Here is a 12657-nt window from a genome sequence, read left to right on the forward strand (position 1 = left end):
TTCTGACATTATGTTATGAAGTCGGCGCTGACTGCTGGAATTAATATTATACTGGCCACTCTGCAGCTCACAGCGGGTCTGGTACTTTGCATCAAAACCCGAGCAGTCAATGCAACACTTCATTTTAACTGCTGCAGCAGTAATCGCAAGGCATTAAGTTCAGTCTTTACCCTGAAAGGAGTACAAAAACAAAACAAATCCCACTTAACGTCCACCAGCTACCCTTTCTTCAAGTGCATCATTTGGGATTGTTGGGTTTAACTACAATTTCCTAGGTCAAGAATGAGCTTTGAATGAAAACTGTTATGTCTGTCATCATTTCCTAAAGGTCAAACATGCCCAATAGTCCAAACCCAAAATCACCCAACTATTTTAAGATGATCAGATTAATTTATTAAAAGATGAATGCTGTCGATCCAAGTTAAAAAAAAATTAAAAATTGCTTCATCTTTGGTCCAAGCCATTTTCAGTGTATCTCTACCAACTGTACTTTTCTGAGATTGACAGCATTACTGTAAGGAGTTCTCAAGGTTGTGTCTACCAGGAATATCTCAAGTCATTAGAGGCATTTCACCCCGAGCACAGATAGTTATGCAACTAATTGATACGTAACTCGTCCTTGAAACAAAATAATCAAATGGTTTGCACTTGCACTTTAATTCCAAAGTAAATCTGTAAGAACCATTGAAAATCATCTAGGTAACAGTGGCATCCCTCAGTGAAAAGGTCAACAGAAGTAAGCAATTACAAATGAATGCAGCAGACAGCTCTATTAATCACAACTAAACCCACTGACAAATAACACCATGAGAGGAAACAATGGGGTACAAAACTGTGCGCAGCTCAGGCATTTAAAGAGGGGCCACCAGGGCCATCTACAATTTTACTGATTTGCTATTCAAATGTAAAGGCTTGATTGGAGACTAAGTAGCCCAAAAGACCGTTAAATATTTAATCAGCTCTTGTTCAAGTATGTATAATTTACCACCGTGGATCATAAGTGAACTCAACACAGCCATATTTAAGAAGTTTTCCCTATGTAAATCCAGGTAAGGCATAATGTTGAGTGAGTGTGCACCACATGCACTGCAATAGTGTGGGAGATAATGCAGGACATTTTTGCAATGATACAAATTTGATCAAATACATATTAGTATTATAATGACATAGGTAGATCTCTTCATAGCCGAGCGGCTGAGATCACAGGATACAGCTGCATACTGTTGGAAGATGATGGAGGACCCCGTTACAACAACTTCAACTCAGCACTATCAAAAGGATTTTGCAGAATTCTGTAAATAGTATATATAAATCTCAACCAGAACCAGGTTTACAGTTCCCATGTAATTCTATTTTCATCACACCATCTCCAATGTCAGGCCTCTTATTCTAAATCAGACCAATGGGATGTGCTTTTACAGGGGGTGTAATCCTCTGGCCACTGCCCTTTCTCCACATCTTCCTTTCCATCCGCTGCATGGCACGCTGCTAATCTATGACATAACAGGATTTACAGCATGAGTGGCACTTACTCACCATCTCCAGCCACAGACTACCGGTCTCTGCCTTGCATCTCCTTTTGTGTCACTGTCAGTCTGCTGTTGTATGTTGCAACAGTTGGAGCAACATTTTGCATCCTTTGACATATTTTATTAATATATCTATTTGTGTTAATTTCATTGAATTATGTTGTTGTACCAATGATTGTATTTCAACATTTCTCTTTGCTAAATTAAGATAGATATTGCGTGTTAACACTTCTAAGTATGGCATCAAAAAAGTGTAGTGTTGGCATGGCTACCAAAACTTTAAAAAATCTGCAATAAAGTTGGACTGATTTTTTAAGTAGATACTGATATTGGTGTGACGAAAAAAAGGGTGATAGAACTATAGTATGAATTTTGAAGTTATGATGTTCAGCATAGATGCTTTTTTGGTGAAAAAAAAAATCAACCACAAGCTTAATTTAGAAATCGTACTACGACGAATCAAGTGGCAAGTTGAGAAATATGCCTGAAGCGAAAGTAGGATTTCCTTCCGTTTCTCAGTACTCATTTGACTCAGTCTTGTGCTATTCTCCATTTTCTCTCAATGTACTTCCTTTCATACCATAAATAACTAGAGCTATTACAGTCTTGGGTTAGGGTAAACCATACATTTCGCTTATCTGGTCTCAGTCCCTTTACATTAGTCAAGACCTAGCTACGAGACTAGATCAGTGTCTAGCCGCAGACCGCTCCACTTCACCATTAGACAAAAAGCAAAGACCTAGCCAGGTGCTCCGCTCTACCCCTTTATGTTTCAACATACCAAAAATCTAAATCATTGGTGGGATTTGCACCAGAGCTGGCACATTAAAAAGAAAAACAGTTGATTAAAAACAAGGACAGCAGCTATTTTAAATGCAGACGACTGATCAAATGAGCAGCCTCCACTACAAATCTGGTTCCACCTCCAGTAGCTGTAGTCACTCAATGTGCCCACACACATTATTGTCACATACTCATGTTGGAGCACAGTAATTATCAGGTTATCCTAACATTACCTCATTTCGAAAAAGAGGTGAAAATAAGCTGACCTTTGACCACTAAGTATGGTGAGAATGTGTGCCTTTCAAAACCATTTACACCTGATTTTCTGTTAGTAATAGGTGATTAATGGAGGTTGGTGCCAAGAGAATTTAGAGAGTGAATGTTATACAAAAAGAGAACGAAAAAACCCGCAGACAGAAAACACCTCTGGTGCACCACACTGTCTACACAAAACATCCTTATGCTTTTTTATTTTGTTTCTGCCCTCGGCCTCATCCCCCCTGCCATTTCCTGGCTCTCACCTTCAATGCTCACTCCAGTTCTTTCTTTTTGAAAAGTACTATAACAAGAAAAGACTATGCAAGAATGAAATGAGTCTCCTGAAGGAAAATAAAAGACTTGGAAATATGCTCAGGGTTCCCGGATGTGGAAGAAGATTTTTTTTTAGAAGCAGTTATCCTTGAATGACAAAATAAGGTATAAAAAAACCCCACCAGCATCATTCTACTGATCGTCTTTTCCATCAAGACTGGCAGGTAGCCCAAACACTCATTCTATGCCGGAGCCGAACACACAATCTCATGAATAACATTAGAACTTGAGGGATGTGAACAAGCCTCGCAACAACAATGTGCCGATCTTCATTGTACACCCCCCTGCAGAAAGATAGCAGGTATGTCTCACTGGTCTATTCCGATGCTTGAGCTGACAATCTTCATTAGCAGTCATAATGGCTTAATCTACCGATGGAGCTGCAGATGCACTGAAGACTCTCGGGTGTGGGTGTAATTGGCGGCATAGGAATAAGAGGGCACAGTCAAAATGAAATTAGCGTGTGTATACTGTGTTGTTTGAGTGTGTGTTTGAGACGGATTCAAACAGGGGTCAAAATGAGAGAACACACTTACCAGATGCCTCAACTGTAGGTTAATAAGACGCAGAGTGGAAGTGCTTTGATTCAATGCTACGTTGATCCTCACTGAAGGCTTGAGTCAACCATCAAGTTTGCGTAATCTCTACGTTCATGTATTTTTTCTGAGCAACATTTTCAATAACCGACTGCTAGCATCAAGGTTACCCAAACTAATACTGTATCTGATATTGATATAAAAGTTCAACAAGGAATCTGCCTGAATCCGACTAAGGACACCCGGGATTTAACACAAAAGATGGGTAAACTTTTTCACTAATACATTAGTGAGGACTCATACGTTTTTGAAACCATCTATATAGCAATAGCAGCAAAAGATTCTTCAAGAATTACAAATGCATAGCTACAGATGAAAACAAAACTTTGACTAAAGGATGCTGAAAGGGACTCTCCCCCAGTCCAACTTCAATCCGTTTTGAAAAAAGACACAAGGTAAAATCACAAAAGAAACCTTTTTGTTCTTAAAGACTCTCGACATGATCAGTGGCAGAATAGCTTTTGGATTGGTGTGTGGCTTTCTACATAAGGAAACAACAGCTAAGTCAGCAGTGCTAAATACACCAGTCACTGATCCCCCGTTTCTAAACGTCAGATACTGTGACAATCATGCCCACTTCACGCAGCCAATGGCCAGATGTGCGGAGATATCTCTCAAACACTTTGTCATCCTTCACTAAATTATACTAAATGGCAAATTCTTGGAGAAAGGTCAGAAAACTCAATCAAGAAGTGGATTTGCACCAGGTTGAAGCTTTACTGTCTGTGCTGCATGAAGATCAATTTGTGGACTGTATGTGCCGTCTGCACCTGCCTGTCTATTCTCCCCAAACACTGCCCGAGTCTTAATCCACCCAGAGCTCATGTCAATCCCCAGTATGTTTAGCCTGCTTAGAATTCAGATCATGCTCTGATCCATCGTATCAGTCTGGGCTTCCCCAGGCTAAATCCTGCTGTACAGCTACTCACAGACAGACACTTCCTCTCGGATACACCAACAGTTGCGGCTCAGTTGTAGCCTAATCTCGAGCCACGGAGGATATTCCAGAACCTGGATTTAGCTAGACAAAAGTCCAACCAACACCCCAAACTCTTATGACAGCCATCGGACATATGAGGTCACAATGATGGTAAAGTGGGGTAAGAAAGCCAGGAAAAAAAAAATGCAGAATGATTTTATTTTTTAAAGATACTGACAGCAAACATTCCAAAGCACCAGTAAGCTTTTTCTGCCAATTCCTTGCTATACATTTCTGTGGGAGAATCTATTTATGCTTTCCCTGTGATGTATTCCTGTCCGTGTCGAAATCACCAGTACACCAGTCGAGTAAAAAAAAATAAAAAAGCTGACGTGAGCGGCTGATGCGATGTGCGAGAGGCTAAAAATAGATGATAGAACCACAGTGAACACTTCAACGCACATGGAAGGATGGGCTGTTGCTGCTACGGGCTAGAGCAAAGAGCAGGTGCTACTAACTGTGTGGGCTTGGATCAAGAGAAGTCAAGAGGGAAATTGAAATGGAAATATTGAAGAGAATCAAAATGTGTAAGAAAATTTTTTTTTTCAAAGAACTCTTACCGCTGCTTTGATCATGAGCAGGAGCAGTGCCAGGACATTGAGATTATTGGACAAGTAATAGATGTGCCTCTACAAACCAAACTTTTAATAAACATATATTTGAACTACACCTTGAACTACCTGTTCAGGTATCCATTCGTACAGTAAGTAAGTAAAATAAAGAGGGTTGGTTGGGAGGTATTACCGTATACCGGGGTATTAAAAAATAGCAAAGGCATCCCTTTAATTACCATGGATATACTGTCATAAAAAAAAGTGGTGGTGTGTAATGCCTGGGGCATGTATAATACGTGTATAATACGCGTGTGTGTGTATTTGAATATACTTTAAAGTGATGAAAAAACTCTGTTTATAATTTAGGTCTTATTTGTCAATTAAAGAACCTATCAAAAAAGCACAAAGCGTCTTATTTTCTTTGACCCGCCACTGCAGCTACATTCCCTTTGACAGACATGACAATCCAGCTTTTGATTACTGTGCCGTCAAGCAGAGAGAAGCCCAGTAAGTGGACATCGAGCCTTGCTAGCAGCAACACCCGCGTCAGATTAGTACCGTATGTTAATCTGTATGTGCTGTCCAAGCAGTTTTCACTGTACGCACAACACTTTCCATCAAGTCATTCAAGCTGTGGTATGGTGGTGTAGAGGGCTGTTATGTCAAGTCAGTATTATGTGGGCAGTGGGGCAGGCAGGTGGCAACAGCCAGGGGAAGCTGCTGTCAGTGTGATCTGCTTGCTATCACCACCAGCCAGACATCCAGACGCCGTCACGAGTGGTCAGTCCGACATCCATCACAGCCCCACATCTGACAGGCCAGCCACTTTGACTCGCACTACACTCACCCCCCTCCCCTCCTCACTGTCATCTCAGTTTGGATGGTCTGAAGTGTGCCAGGATTTAGTTATGATTAAAAAGGCACTCGAGAGGTTAAGTAATGAGAGAGTGAATGATTAAATGCAGAGATTAACGATGACTCCCAAGCGTAGCTCCTATGGGGCAAACCCTTTTCAAGGTGATATTCAGAGGACTGGTGATAGAAGAACAAATTGTATTAGGATTTTGTAAATTTAAGGATTTCATATTGACTTTAAAAAAGTGAAAAAGCCTGTGGTTTTTATAGTGCCCCTAGATGCTTGTTGGCTCTTATTTTTTGCTTTAAATACTAATAGCCAGAGTTTAGTTACAAAATGTGGGCCGATGGTTTAGACTGTTCATGCGACGGGGCTGATGTAGTGTAAACAGGAAGAGGACAGGACCAGCTGTTAATCAGAGAAAGGAGGGAAAAGGGAGGACTAACGGACCAGCTGGCTTCTTCTGCTGAAGGATAGTGGTTTGTGGTCACATGATGCGCAAGTATAACACAATCTATGACCTAATCTGTGTAGGTTCATTGCGAGTCCAACATTGTTACAGTGCAAAGCTAGATCTGCAGATTACTTTTAAATACACCGTCTTGAGTGTGACATAATGTTTTCCCATTTACATAATACACTTAACCTTGACAGTAATCTCAATTAACTAGGAACATTTACACTTTGGCATTTACACAAATAGAAGTCCAACGACTCAAACTCATGACAAGTTGCTCAATTTATGTAGTGCACGTGATAATAAAATGAGGTGCAAGGCAAGTATTGTGATTTTGCATAGTACAATAATTTTTTTAATAAATATACAACTTCTACACATCCCGTTTTATTGAGCAATTGATCATGCTTTAACTGAATGTCTTATTCATTCAGAGTTTATGCACTTGATTGAGACTCAAAGCAGGAGTGGGCTGAGTGGAGGTGTCAAACTGTTTTAACAGCTCCTCAACCGTCTCTCACCTCAGGGTGGCTTACAGCTCATCTCAACAGACACTCGGCAAAGCTCTGATGTGGCACACGTGTGTACTTGTTAATGCAGCTTTGTGAGGACCAAATTAAGCATTTAACAATCGGAGTGAGGACTTTTAAGTCGGTGGAAGCAAGTCGGGTTAGTCTGACAGTGGCAAAAGCAACAACACCAATGAATTCTGTTTCAAAATCAGTGATGATGCCTTGATAACTTTTCCTTTTTGCTACACTCTGTGAATGCAACCAATTAATTTATTAATAGGGCTGGGTATCTTAGTTCAATACTTTAGGCACCAACCAATATGCCTCGAAACCATTGAGTATCGTAAAATGTTGAGTATCTAAATGTCGAGTATCACAAAATGCCTTGTCATCAGTGAGCCAATCAAAAGTAGCATGCTTGATGTGCCAGACTCTATAGTGCTAGTGATTGGCTGTGTGGAGCTGCAGTGGCTCGGGATAAGGCATTTGTGGTCATTTAAAAAGGCAGTTACTTCAACTTCAGCCCATTTAAAGTTTAATTTATTGATATTCACTAAAAATGCCAAGGAGTTGAATAAAACTTACATTTTTGTTTACCGTAATGTCTAATGTCATATTGTAAAAACTGATTTCATATCATTTATATTGGAAAAAGTATTTTAGAATTTGATTAAATTTGTTACACCCTTATTTATCATTAACATATTTAACTTATTTGATTTTAAATTTGTAAATGTGTGGTGTTTTGGTATATGTCCTGGGTGTGTTAAGAATTCAACACTTACTGATATACCATCCTGCAAGACTGCTGGCAGGAAACCAAAGTGTGACAATACATTTTCTCTTTTGATTGACCTCCCCTTTTCCCTTGAGTTTTTTTCTGTCACACAATTAGAAAAACCTTGATTAGAAAGTTACTGTGGCCTTCACACAGACAGATCGTAAAGGTTTATCTTTAAGTTAAAAAGAAGGAGAGTTGCGTGCTGAAATTGTGGGTTAACCACTAAAGCCCTATAGTGCAAAGATTTAACCAGTCTCTAAAATTCACACCTCCAGCTAGTGAGTACAGGAGCAGTTAAGAATTGTACTTTTGGTAGGGCCACTTGAACAATTTTAAGTAGAGTAAGAAATCCAAGGCCAGGGTAACTTCTTTTGGAGGAGCACTATACTGTATATATGTCGACATTAGCAGTACTGTGTCTCATCAGGATATGGATGTCACTGACAGAAGAAGGGCAATGCTTCCTCTCAGAATTCTTTCAAGCTACGTCTTCCATACTGTCTCCCTCGCTGCATCGATTTACCATTCTTCCCATGAGAGCAAGGCCTGAGCAAGTTAATGACTGTATTGATCCTTTGGACAATAAATCTCAAGCCAACAAGTGGTCTGGGTGTGAGAGTTATGATATTATTCACCTTGGGGAGTGAAGTGCTATTTACTCAGAATTATCTCTGAACTGACTAAATATTAGCTGAAGAATTATTGAGTTCCAGAATGAAATGCAAGAGGATAAAGCCTGCACTACAGGCACACCGGTTGCCAAAGCAGAGACGTAGCAAAATAACATTGAATATATTACAAATAGTACTAGGAAGAACTCAAATGTACTACTGGCATAGTACACTGTTCCCGTTATTCATGTCCAACTCTTTATGCGAACATGACCCCAGAAAAAAAGTAGACAAGATTAAATCTCAGGACTATTAAGGAGCCAGCAACACATAAAACAAGTTGTACAAACAAGGTTGAACTTATGCTGGCCTTAAACTACACAACTTCACGTGATTTGACAGTCGCAGACAAATTTTCAATGTCGGACTGAAATCACGAGAGTCTTGCCCGAGTTGTGGCGCGAGGCCGTAATCTCAGTCATCTGGTGTAAAGTGTTCATCTGACCCGATTTCAGTCAGTCTTCTTCCCGTCTTGACATTGCAACATTATCAAACTCGGCTGAAGAACGAGGCTGACAACTGTGCAACCTTAACACTTTACCATCACATTTAGGGTTAGGAGTAAGAGATATTGGGGGACAAATCAGAAACTAACCTGGCCAAATAACTAAAGGATGTCCCTCGCTCGGAATATTGAATGAACTTTTTTTTTTAACTAAATTACCACAATCACGTTTGCAGTTAACATGATCAGGCATGACATTTTGCCTACATGATAAGGGCATATAGTCGTTTATATTTACTTTACACCCAGTCCATTTTAAATGCTAAAAAATTACTTGTTATTTGACTGAAATCCGTATTAAAGCAGGATTGAAAATAATATTAATCGCAAAATAAATCTAGTTGGTCTTGCAATATGAGACCCCGCAAAATCTCCGTCTGTGTGAGTCGATTGACACCCTCGTACATCTAAAAGACAGTCTTCAGTCTTTTCAAAGTCCTCTAGTGTAAGCCCAGCATTATGTGCACCATTTCTTCTTTAATTTACTCTTACTCAGTTTTTAAATCGTGTACTATCCTGTAAATAGGGATTGCCAAAGCAGGGTGATTAAGCCTCTAGGCTCAGACAGAGCCATCACTGGGAAAGATTATATCTCGTTTAGATTCTGGAAAATTGATAATTGTAACTGCCCAATTCGGTGCTTGAAAGGACATTATGCAATATTACACTATCATGTATACACAACAATAATCCAGTAAATCTTTTGTGAACTGCTAATCTGTACAGACAAATCCTCTTCTGGCCTACCAATGATGGAAACCCTGCAGTAAAAAGTTCAGTACACGCAGTATACGTGTTCCAGCAAAAGCTCTCTAAAGATTGGTGGGCCTGTTTTCCAGTTGAATCGTCCACTATTTTTCAAAACTGCAGAGTCATACTTTTATAAAAGAAAACACCATTTGAGGATTTTAAGGCGAAACAGTAATTTTGTGTATAGTAGTGTCTACACAATTCCACATTTATCACTAGCTGGAAAGTATCAAACTTTTCTAAAACAAAATCACTGGCTAATTTTTCCGAACTGCCTGGAAAACAGCTCAATGCCCCCAAGTATTGCACAGAAAATGTGCCCTAGAACTGAACCAAACCAGCAACTTTTCAGGGCGTAAATCAGAAACAAGCCGAATGTTTCTAAAACATACTCTGACCTAAGGGGAACTGCTGAGTTGATTGATAATTCCCTTTAGATTTGTCACCGAGCAGTAATTTGCACATAACATTTGGTCCGTTGTTTGTATATAAATATTCAACACTGCCACATCCCGTTCAGATATACAGAACTTTTTGGTGCACAGCCTCGTAATTTACTTTCAAATTAGAATCAATCTGAATTAATGATGCGGTTATGTTTTATGATACCATGATTGCTTATAAACCGACTAATAAAAACATTATTCTTCAAAAGCTAATTTTCCCCGTGTTTTCAATTGATGTCTTTCACAGATGTTTCCAGCTCTTCTGTCATGTCTGGATGACACTGTAGTGGTGGTCTGACCCCATCCTGTTACCAATTTCTCTTTTGTGAGCACTCTTTCACAGGTCATGCCAGAATGTTTCTGCCACAGTATGTCACCTGCTCAACACTTTGTATTTTTCCTTGCAAAGGTAGATTGCCTTGAACCAAACCAATTCCCTGAATTAAACTGCTTTTCTCCAAAGCACACAGGGTTTGAGGTTCAGATCGGAATCTCTCACCCCAAAAACAAGCGTCCTCAACTGGGTATGACGGGCCACATTTTTCCACCATCTCTCTCATCAGCTCCAGAGGTGGTGTGTCACGTCTGAGTCACTGACGGCCGGGAAAACTGTTTGTTTGATGAGTCAACTTGTTGGCTTCTTTTCTCTGCTGTACAGAAATCGGGACTCTGTTAAACTTCCATAAAAGTTTAACCATAGTCTTACCTGCTATAATTGCCCAAGGCTAATAAGTATTTTAAAGCACAAATGGTGCATATCATATAATTTTCTTAAAGGGGCAAAGATACATTGATTAAAATTAAGATTTCAAAAAGGGTATACAGATATACTAAAGAGATTAACAAAAAAAAAAAACACACTGTCCTCCAAGTGTGTTTTTGCGAAAGAAACGCTGTATGATGCAGAACTTACATTCAGTCAATGGGATCCAAAAAGGGGAAGTGATCACACGAACAGACTGAAAGGAATGCGTTTACATGTGTGAAAAATAAATTCTGTTGTGTGCATGAATACATAAAAAGTCAGGAACATTTGTGCAGGGAGGTTGTGCTTGTTGAACTGGAACAGTTCTGTCACATTTACCCAGTGCACTATGCATATGAAATGGAAAAAGTTAAAGCCCTGTAGAGGACCTTTAGAGACAGCACAGAGTTTGAAATGTGATCCAAGTGCAGACTACCACTTCCCTCTATGAACTCCCATCTGTCATTTAAACAAACCCCTTTTGCACTGGAGGGCTTTTTGACAGATGTTTGACTGAGCAAAACAAAGGCAGGAGAGGATATAATCCAGAGTGGTTGGAGGAGGTGTGCGAGTCTCTGGCAGTGATGCAATGACTGATGCACAAGTTTAGGATTATAAACCCTGGATTACACATGCAAGCACAAATAAGAAACAAATCCATCACTGGATTTCACCCAGGTCATGCTTTCAAACAATTTGGCTCAATATCCATAATAATACCATTTATTTCCATTTTAAAATCACCAAATTAAAAGTCCTTTGTATTTTTGCTCCTACAGAATCTAGGATCTAACCCTACTAATTGTGAGCACCCTATATTGGTTTTATTATTACAACTTGGGTGAGGGTGGATGGGGATGAGTTTTATCTAGATTTTTCTTTGCATTTTCAGGCTTAATTGGGTAGAGAGACAGTTAACAGGGCAGAGGGGGATAACACGCAGGGGGGAGGAGGGAGCAGCAATCGAACCCCAGCGCAACAAGCCTCATGGTGTGCACACATTACAAGGTGAGCCAATTGGGTACCAGGGATGGCTCCTTTCTAAAGTTTACAGCCATTCCTACTCTCTTTAGAAAGTTGAGCTCCAGGTTATTCCGTCTGGACCTGATCAATCTCCCACCTGTAGACTGACTAAGATTTGAGCCTGATGAGGGTGGCATAGTCAGCAAACTTCATGGTCTTCTTATAAAACTTCTTATGGTCTGTGACGTGTTTTCCCAGGTTCACCTGCTGCTTTCACATCAGACAGGATGTCTGTGATCCTTCTGCATGTGGAATAATTAATTCTGCAAGTGAGTTCGCGCCATAGAAACAACCGTGTCAAATATCACCAAGACAACTTGACTAACCTGATTCGGAAAACAAATAAAAAATAGAATGACTCCAAATTCATACTCGGGACTCTTTATTCCTAGCTGCAGTGGTGTAGTGGAGGGTATACGCAGGTATACGGCGTATACCCACTTATTTTTCAGGCGACGGTGTATATCCACTTTTAACGGCCGCGACTGCGGTCCGCCTCCATTCGTTTCCACTCTTGTCAATGTGTGTGTAGTTACTTCCACTGTGTGTGTCTGTGTGTGTAAAATCAGCACAAAGACATGAACATAAACAGCGACGGTCCGGCAGACCGTAGCGGCAGTCAGCTGTCAGGACAGTGAACTCTCTCACTAAGCGGGGTGAAATTGGTAATTGGAAATATACACTTCCTAGTGCCATATGGCAGCGGACTGCTTAGGGACCGTCGCAAAAGTGCAACGTCTTTTTTTTCTATTCTTAATAACTCACCGGAAATTCATCCTATCAACACCAACCACTTCTATTGTGTTTATGAACTCATTTTGTAGTTCCCACAACCCTTTGTTTTAAAAGAAAAACCTTTGAATTTTTTTTAAAAAGGGA

General features: G+C 40.0%; 1 protein-coding gene across 3 annotated transcripts in view; it reads right to left on the reverse strand.

Annotated features, from left to right (window-relative positions):
- camk2d1 (calcium/calmodulin-dependent protein kinase (CaM kinase) II delta 1) overlaps positions 1-12657 on the reverse strand; it is a 73834-nt gene that overhangs the window by 44028 nt on the left and 17149 nt on the right. The gene's annotated exons all lie outside the window — the stretch shown is intronic.

Source organism: Ammodytes marinus (assembly GCF_949987685.1).
Source record: "Ammodytes marinus genome assembly, chromosome: 23".
Classification (NCBI taxonomy): Eukaryota; Metazoa; Chordata; class Actinopteri; order Uranoscopiformes; family Ammodytidae; genus Ammodytes; species Ammodytes marinus.